Below are 7144 nucleotides of genomic sequence, written 5' to 3' on the forward strand. Positions count from 1 at the left end.
CCTACTTAATCCAAAGTTGCACTTGTTAGCAAAAGAGTTTCTACGTTGGATTTCTCGGCTGACATTGTTATCGGTGTTAATGCTGGTTCCTAAATAAACGAAGTCTTTTACAACCTCAAAATTATAACTGTCTACAGTGACGTGGGTGCCGATACGCTAGAGCGCCGACTGTTTGTTTGAAGACAGGAGCTACTTCGTTTTGTCCTCGTTCACTACCAGACCCATTCGCTTTGCCTCTTTATCCAGTTTGGAGAAGGCAGAACTAACAGCGCGGTTGTTAAGGCCGATAATGTCAATATCATCGGCGCTCTTATAAAATATTGTGCCTGAGCGATTAAGTTCTGCAGCTCGTACGATGCTCTCCAACATCAGGTTAAAGAAGTCACACGACAGCGAGTCACCCAGTCTGAAACCTCGTTTGGTATCAAACGGCTCGGAGAGGTCCTTCCCAATTCTGACGGCGCTGCTGGTGTTGAGCAACGTCATCTTACATAGCCGTATTAGTTTTGTGGGGATACCAAATTCAGACATCGCGGCATACAAGTGACTCCTTTCCTTACTGTCGAATGCAGCTTTAAAATCGACGAAAATATGGTGTGGGTCGATTCTCCTTTCGTTTGTCTTTTCCAAGACTTGGCGTATTGTGAATATTTGATCGATGGTAGACTTTCCAGGTCTAAAGCCACACTGATAAGGTCCAATCAGTTGGTTGACGGTGGGCTTCAGCCTTTCACACAATACGCTCGCTAAAACCTTATAGGCGATATTTAGAAGACTAATCCCTCGGTAATTGGCATAGATTGCAGGAGCGCCCGTCTTATGGATTAGGCAGAGCACACTTAAATTCCAATCGGCAGGCATGCTTTCATCCGACCATATTTTGTATAGGAGCTGCTGTATGCACCTTTCCAGCTCCTCGCCGCCATGTTTGAAAACTCAGGCGGCAGTCCGTCGGCTTTGTTGTTCTTTGGCCCCGTTATCGCTATTCTCACCTCGTCATGGTCGGGTAGCGGAACGATAATTCCGTCGTCAGCAATTGGGGTATCGGGATCTTCACATTCTCTGTGACATGCGCAGCTGTCACTGTTTAACAGGTTGGAGAAGCGTTCCCTCCATAATTTAAGATTGCTCTGTACGCCAGTCACCAGATCGCCGTCTTTGTTCTTACAGGAAAACGCCCCGGTCTTAAAACCTTCTGTACGCCACCTAACTTTCTGGTAGAATTTTCGGGCGTTGTTCCTATTGGCCAGAATCTCAAGCTCCTCGCGCTCTCGTATTTCGGCCTCTTGTTTCTTCTTTCGGATAATACGTCTCCTCGGATCGTACCTATATCTAATGCACTAGAAGCGTGTATTCCATCTATCACAATATGATCGATCTGGTTTCGTGTTTTTCGAGCAGCAAACAGCCAGATGGCTTGGTGAATCTTCTTATGCTGGAATCTGGTGCTGCAGACTACCATGTTTCGGGCCCCGGCGAAGTCGATCAGCCTCTGTCCGTTACCGGATGTTTCGTTGTGCAGGCTGAATTTTCCGACTGCTGGCGTTGAATTCGCCAAGCACGATGCCGGGGCGGGGGCAGCGCTCATAGGAACGTGCCGAGCGCTCATAGAAGGAATCTTTGGGTGCATCGTCCTTCTCTTCCATCGGGGCGTGCTCGCAAAATAGCGAGATGTTAAAAAAACGGGCTTTGATGCGGATTGTTGCGAGACGCTCGTCCACCGGAACGACAGTACTTGGCGACAAAGTCTCTGTCCCATAACAAATCCAGTTTCAGTATAAATTCTCCTTTTTGTAGTCAGGTGTAGCTGTTCTTCTGGTCAATATTTTGGTCCCGCACTATGTGTTAGTGTCTACCGTGTAGCTCTTTCTGTGCCCAAATTGTTTTTTTTTCGTCTATTGTTGTACATGTTATTATATGACCTGTGTTGTAAAGGTTTAGTGGGGAAAAGTTCCCGTTGTGAATGTCTATAACGCGTCTTCCTCCTTCTGTTCTTGGCATTGTAATTCGTTGTATGCATGATATTGGATGTAGCTTTCTATATTTTGTCATCTGTTTTCATCTATTGATATTATTATTATTTGCTAGAGCGCCAACCGGGAATGCAAAGTACCGAACATCAAAGAACATTTCGGCATGACGGAAATATTTTCTGTGGAAGCCATCTGTTGGCTATCGCATGGTTTCGGATAGCGAAGGACCTTTAGATAAAGAGGTTAACGACAAATAAGTTACAAATAACAAATAAGCAATTCCGGACTAGCATCGTCTGCTGTCACAGACTGTAGTGAAGGTTTGAAGCGTTGATCTGCACTGTTCTAATTAAGAAAAACTACCAGGTCATAAACAGTATCGACAAGGCGAGAAGATACAGCCTAAAAAAAGCATCAAGTCCAAAAACCTTCCGCAGCGTCTGTTCCATAGTGGGTGACTTCAAACAACGTCTGACTTTAAGCAAGTAGCTGACTTGGAAATGCTGCTGTCTCCAGCTAATTTTAAGATGGCAGGCCTAGCCAATGAACTGGTACTATGGACTAACAACCAATCGCCCCCATACATAATTGTTAATTTTTTCCTTTACAGTGCTTAAAACGTTCAGAATTATGACCTAAAAAAATTAGTCTTTTTAGAATTTTTTCATATTTTTTCAGAATTTTTTGCCTGGTAGTGTAATACAGAATTTAGTGCTGGTAAGGGATTGTATAAGCTGCAGACAAAAAACAAAAATTATTTAATTCACAGAAAAGATTTATATACAAGAAAAGATTGGAAAACTTCGTGTCTACTGTTGACGAAGGATTTGGCTCTGCTTAGGGGTTTCAACTGTCATCGGCGTGCTAGAAATAAAAAATAATCATAGTAAATTTTTTATAATCCTTCTATATAAAATTATTATACATACATATGTGAATATTTGAAGTTGTGTGTAAACTACGTGTTCAAGAACCAATACATTTGTAAAATGATATATAAATTGTACTTGACCTTGATGCCTAAATTAAGGAGCTATTGTAATATATTCGTACAATATAATCATCATGATGGCCACCACAAATTATTCGTCTGATTCAGAATAGATTTTTATCTATTTAGGAGGCAAATGACCTCAATCGGTAATCATGTATGCATACATTCATTTGTACACACACACACACACATCTTGCCATTTTGACCATTGGGGGCGTTTTTATGGTATTGATGGTTTCTAAATATAATGAACACTTTTTAGATATGCATAAATACTTGTATGCCCAGATGTATGTATAACACCGTGCGACAAAAATTAATTTTTTTTGTTATCTATGAAAAATTTCATATCAACTTGAGGCTATAGATTTTATATGGCACAAAATTAAACATTCAATTTTGTTTTTGAATAACTTTTTTACTAAATTAACAAAGCGATGGAAATCTTTATTTTGCGGCACCTTGTTTTTATGTTGCACACTCAGTTCTTTTCAGTTTCTCATCAATTAAACTTTTTAAAGAACTTTAAAGCTTCAAAGGGCTACATTTTCAAAAAATGGATTTAAATACTTATTCTAACTCTATAATATTAATATGGATATCAAATGAAATAGAATATATTCGCCTAATAAAAAAAGGTTTTTTGTCTACATTTCGCACGGACAAATATACTATAGGCTGTGTGGAGTATCCACTGCGTATACTTTATTTTAGAGGAGGAAAGTTGAAGAATTGTTTTCACGTTTGTTTTTAATCAACAAGAAGAGCGAAGGTGAAAATCAAATACAGCTTGATATAAACTGGCCATGTGGGTATAATTCTGTGTCCAAACTTAAATTGTGTAACTTAAAATATTGGCACTGATCTTAATAGATGGTGGTTGCAAAAGCCTTTTCATTCAGAGTGGAAGGAGTGAGAGTATCTTCATCTGTAAGAGGTTTTGTAAAGGTGGTTGCTGCTATGATGTGGCTCATTAAATTTTGTTTAGGAAGCTATTTTCTGTGGTTTCTAGTTAATGCTTCGCAAAATGGTAATTATAATGCCGATTTTAGATTGCAGAACGAGTGAATTAAAAAAATTTCTATTGGATAACAAGCTGTTTTATTTCCTTCCACAACCTGGAACGTGGACACACTTATAAGGGACGGTCTCTTTTTGAATGATAGCTTGAAAAATACGGTTAAGTTCGTGACCATAGTTATTCTTTGCCTCGAGAGTAACTCGTTCACTCAGCCAACGCACCCTATAAATAAATAAATAATTAAATAAACTATGCTACAACAAAATTTGGGTTGTTTTGTTTTTAATTTTATTTATTTTGTTTTTTCTTAATTTTCATTTATTTCTTGTAAGACTAAAAAAAAACGTCATGCAATCGTATATAGAAAATTTATGAAAATTAAAAAAACATGAGGGAAAAGTAAACAAAACTGGTCAAAACTGGTTCTAATTATAGCGCATATGTACGTCGGTTTATAAATCGATTGAAGCGCCGCTACGTACATTGGCAATCAAATACAAAATCTTTTGACTGGTTTGCTGTACGTCCGAAAATTATTTTGGTTTTTGGTTCCTGCTGCAAATTATATTTATGAGATACTGTCTTCAATTTAAACCTTAACTAAACAAAAAAAAATTTAAAAACAATTTAGTAGCCTTTACCAGTACTAGTTGGTATCCCCATGATTTCTTCTCATATACACCCTGTTGCAAAATTATAAACACACCACAAAACCATATAATACAGAGTTTTCCACTTTGTCTAAAATTTTTGAAAGCACCAAAGCAACAAAATTTCATCAAAACTTACAAGTTCGTGGTGTACTATGCCGTGGAGATCCGTAAAAACCGTGAACATCATTTCCTTTTTGACTGAAAAGGATGTGGTCGTTTAGGTCTTGGTTCATTCACTCAGTCGCCTGATGTGTGAATTGCGTGTCGTACTCATAAACATACGTCTTGTCTCCAGTAATGGTGCATTTGATGTTGGATTAGACTCAGCCTTGGATATCATGCCTGTAGCGATATCAACGCGGTTCCTTTTTTGCATGAAATATTCAAGTCGTCTGCTAGCTCCCCATTTTTCAAACTTAAAAAAATATAAAACACGTGCAGAGGTAGATTGACTCAGGATGGCTTAATTTTTACAAATGTCAAGCAATGGCAATAAAATTAAGGAAGTATTTGGCAACCTAACGAAAAAAAACAGAACTCAAATCAGTCGACTTAAAGCGTCATCTGGCGGTTGTTCCAGGAACTTTTTTATCAAGGTGCTATAGTTTTATAACCCCTTTAGTTAGTTAGTTTCGAGTGACCACAAAATAAAATTTGTTTTCGCTGAGGCATCACGCTTTTTCATCTCGACTTTTTTAAGTGGAAGTAAAAGCCTAGTACCATTAACAAAAAGTAGCCAGAAACCAACGGTATTTTGAAGTCATTTAAAATTTGCACTTTGCAAATATTCTAAAAATTGTGGTTAAAAAGTTGCATGCTTTGATGGGATTTTGAAAAATTTTGAGCAAAGTTTTTAACCTTTCGTTATAGCGATTTTGTTGTATATTTTGGCGAATAAAAGTGGTGGGTTCATAATTTTGCAACGGCAGTATAGGAGAAGAATTCGTAGGATTTCGAATTAATAGTGGTTAGGGCCAGTATACACCTGTGTTTACAATAATAGCAGACCATTGTCTTTAATTTTTTTAATCAAATTTTAATCTTTAATATTTTATTTATTGTTTTATAAAAATTGAATCTTTTTTTTTATTGCTTTATAAAACATAGTTAAAAAAACGCAAAAGATATAAAGCTTAAAGCCTCACAATTTGTACAAAAAATTCTACAATTTTTCATCAAAATTTCAAACTTCATAATTCGAATTTTTAGATACATTTCTGGTTCTAAATTTTTTAATCGGTGTAATAAAATATTGTGCCAATATTCTCAAAAATCTCGTTGAATTTCTATTAAATTTTTTCTACATAAAAAATGTTGAGTATTGAGAAGAAAATGGAAGAAAATAAAAAGTACTTACGATAAAAAAATTATGAAAAGTCAACGTGGATTTCGAGCCACTTTGAATGGGCACAATTTATATTAAAATTGCATGAGCTATAAAATACAAAACTTGAAGCTGTGAGTGAGAGGGATTGTTTGTAGTACGAACTATATATTTAAAAAAAATTAAACAATTAGTCAAAACCTTGCAAAAGTCGCTCTGTCATTATTGTGAAAATAGAATGTATTTTTCTTTTATTGTTTATTTCTCTATTTGTTTAAAAATTATCAAAGAAAACAGATTTGCACTACTTGCATTTAGCGCCTTTTCGCTTTTTCCTTTTGTTTAGGTCTTATTATATTATTATTATAATTATTTTTGATTGATTTACTTCCTGTTAACCCATTTATTGCTACGCAACTATTGTTTTCTTTTATTTTTTCTTTTATTTTTTCATTTGTTTTGTTGTATTTAAGTTCTAGAGCGAGTTAAAAACACGTTTGTGTGCCTCAAATATTGAAATTTATTATCTTATTTTTATCGCAATTATTCAGCTTGACCTTAATGGAGGGGTAGGGGGGTATAAAAGTCTTCTGCGCCTGATATTCTGCGCCAAAACACGCACATAAGCGCTAAATACCAAAAATAAAAATCCACAAAAAGGCTGATAATATGAACTCGAGAAAAAATACAATGGAAATAATGCGATATCAAGTCCAGTCAGACGGAATGTAATGAAATGATACTTCACACAGCTATAAATGCTTACTTATTTGCATATAGGTATGTAAGTGTGTTTCAGCCACTGGAGAAATATAAAAAAAGTAAATAAATAAAATTTTATATAACAAAAACAACAAATGGAAAAAGCGGGTAATTTTTATGTTCCAATAATCAGGTCAATAATCTGATATTTGAATATTGTTAACATATAGTAAATACCACGCTACTACATGCATAGTTAGAAAAGCGGGTGCGTTAGTGTATGAACATTTGTGTGTGTGTGTGTCAGCACATATTTGCATGTAAATTCTATCGTACACTTACTTACAAATACATATAAAGTCTGCCAAAGCACTAAGATTGAGAGGATTAATAAAGCCAAGCAGTCTCATTGGCATAAAGGCTGATGACCAAGCAAAGGAGCTTCTACGCATACATATACTATACACATTTACACCC

This window comes from Anastrepha obliqua, chromosome 1 (assembly GCF_027943255.1).
Source record: "Anastrepha obliqua isolate idAnaObli1 chromosome 1, idAnaObli1_1.0, whole genome shotgun sequence".
Lineage (NCBI taxonomy): Eukaryota > Metazoa > Arthropoda > Insecta > Diptera > Tephritidae > Anastrepha > Anastrepha obliqua.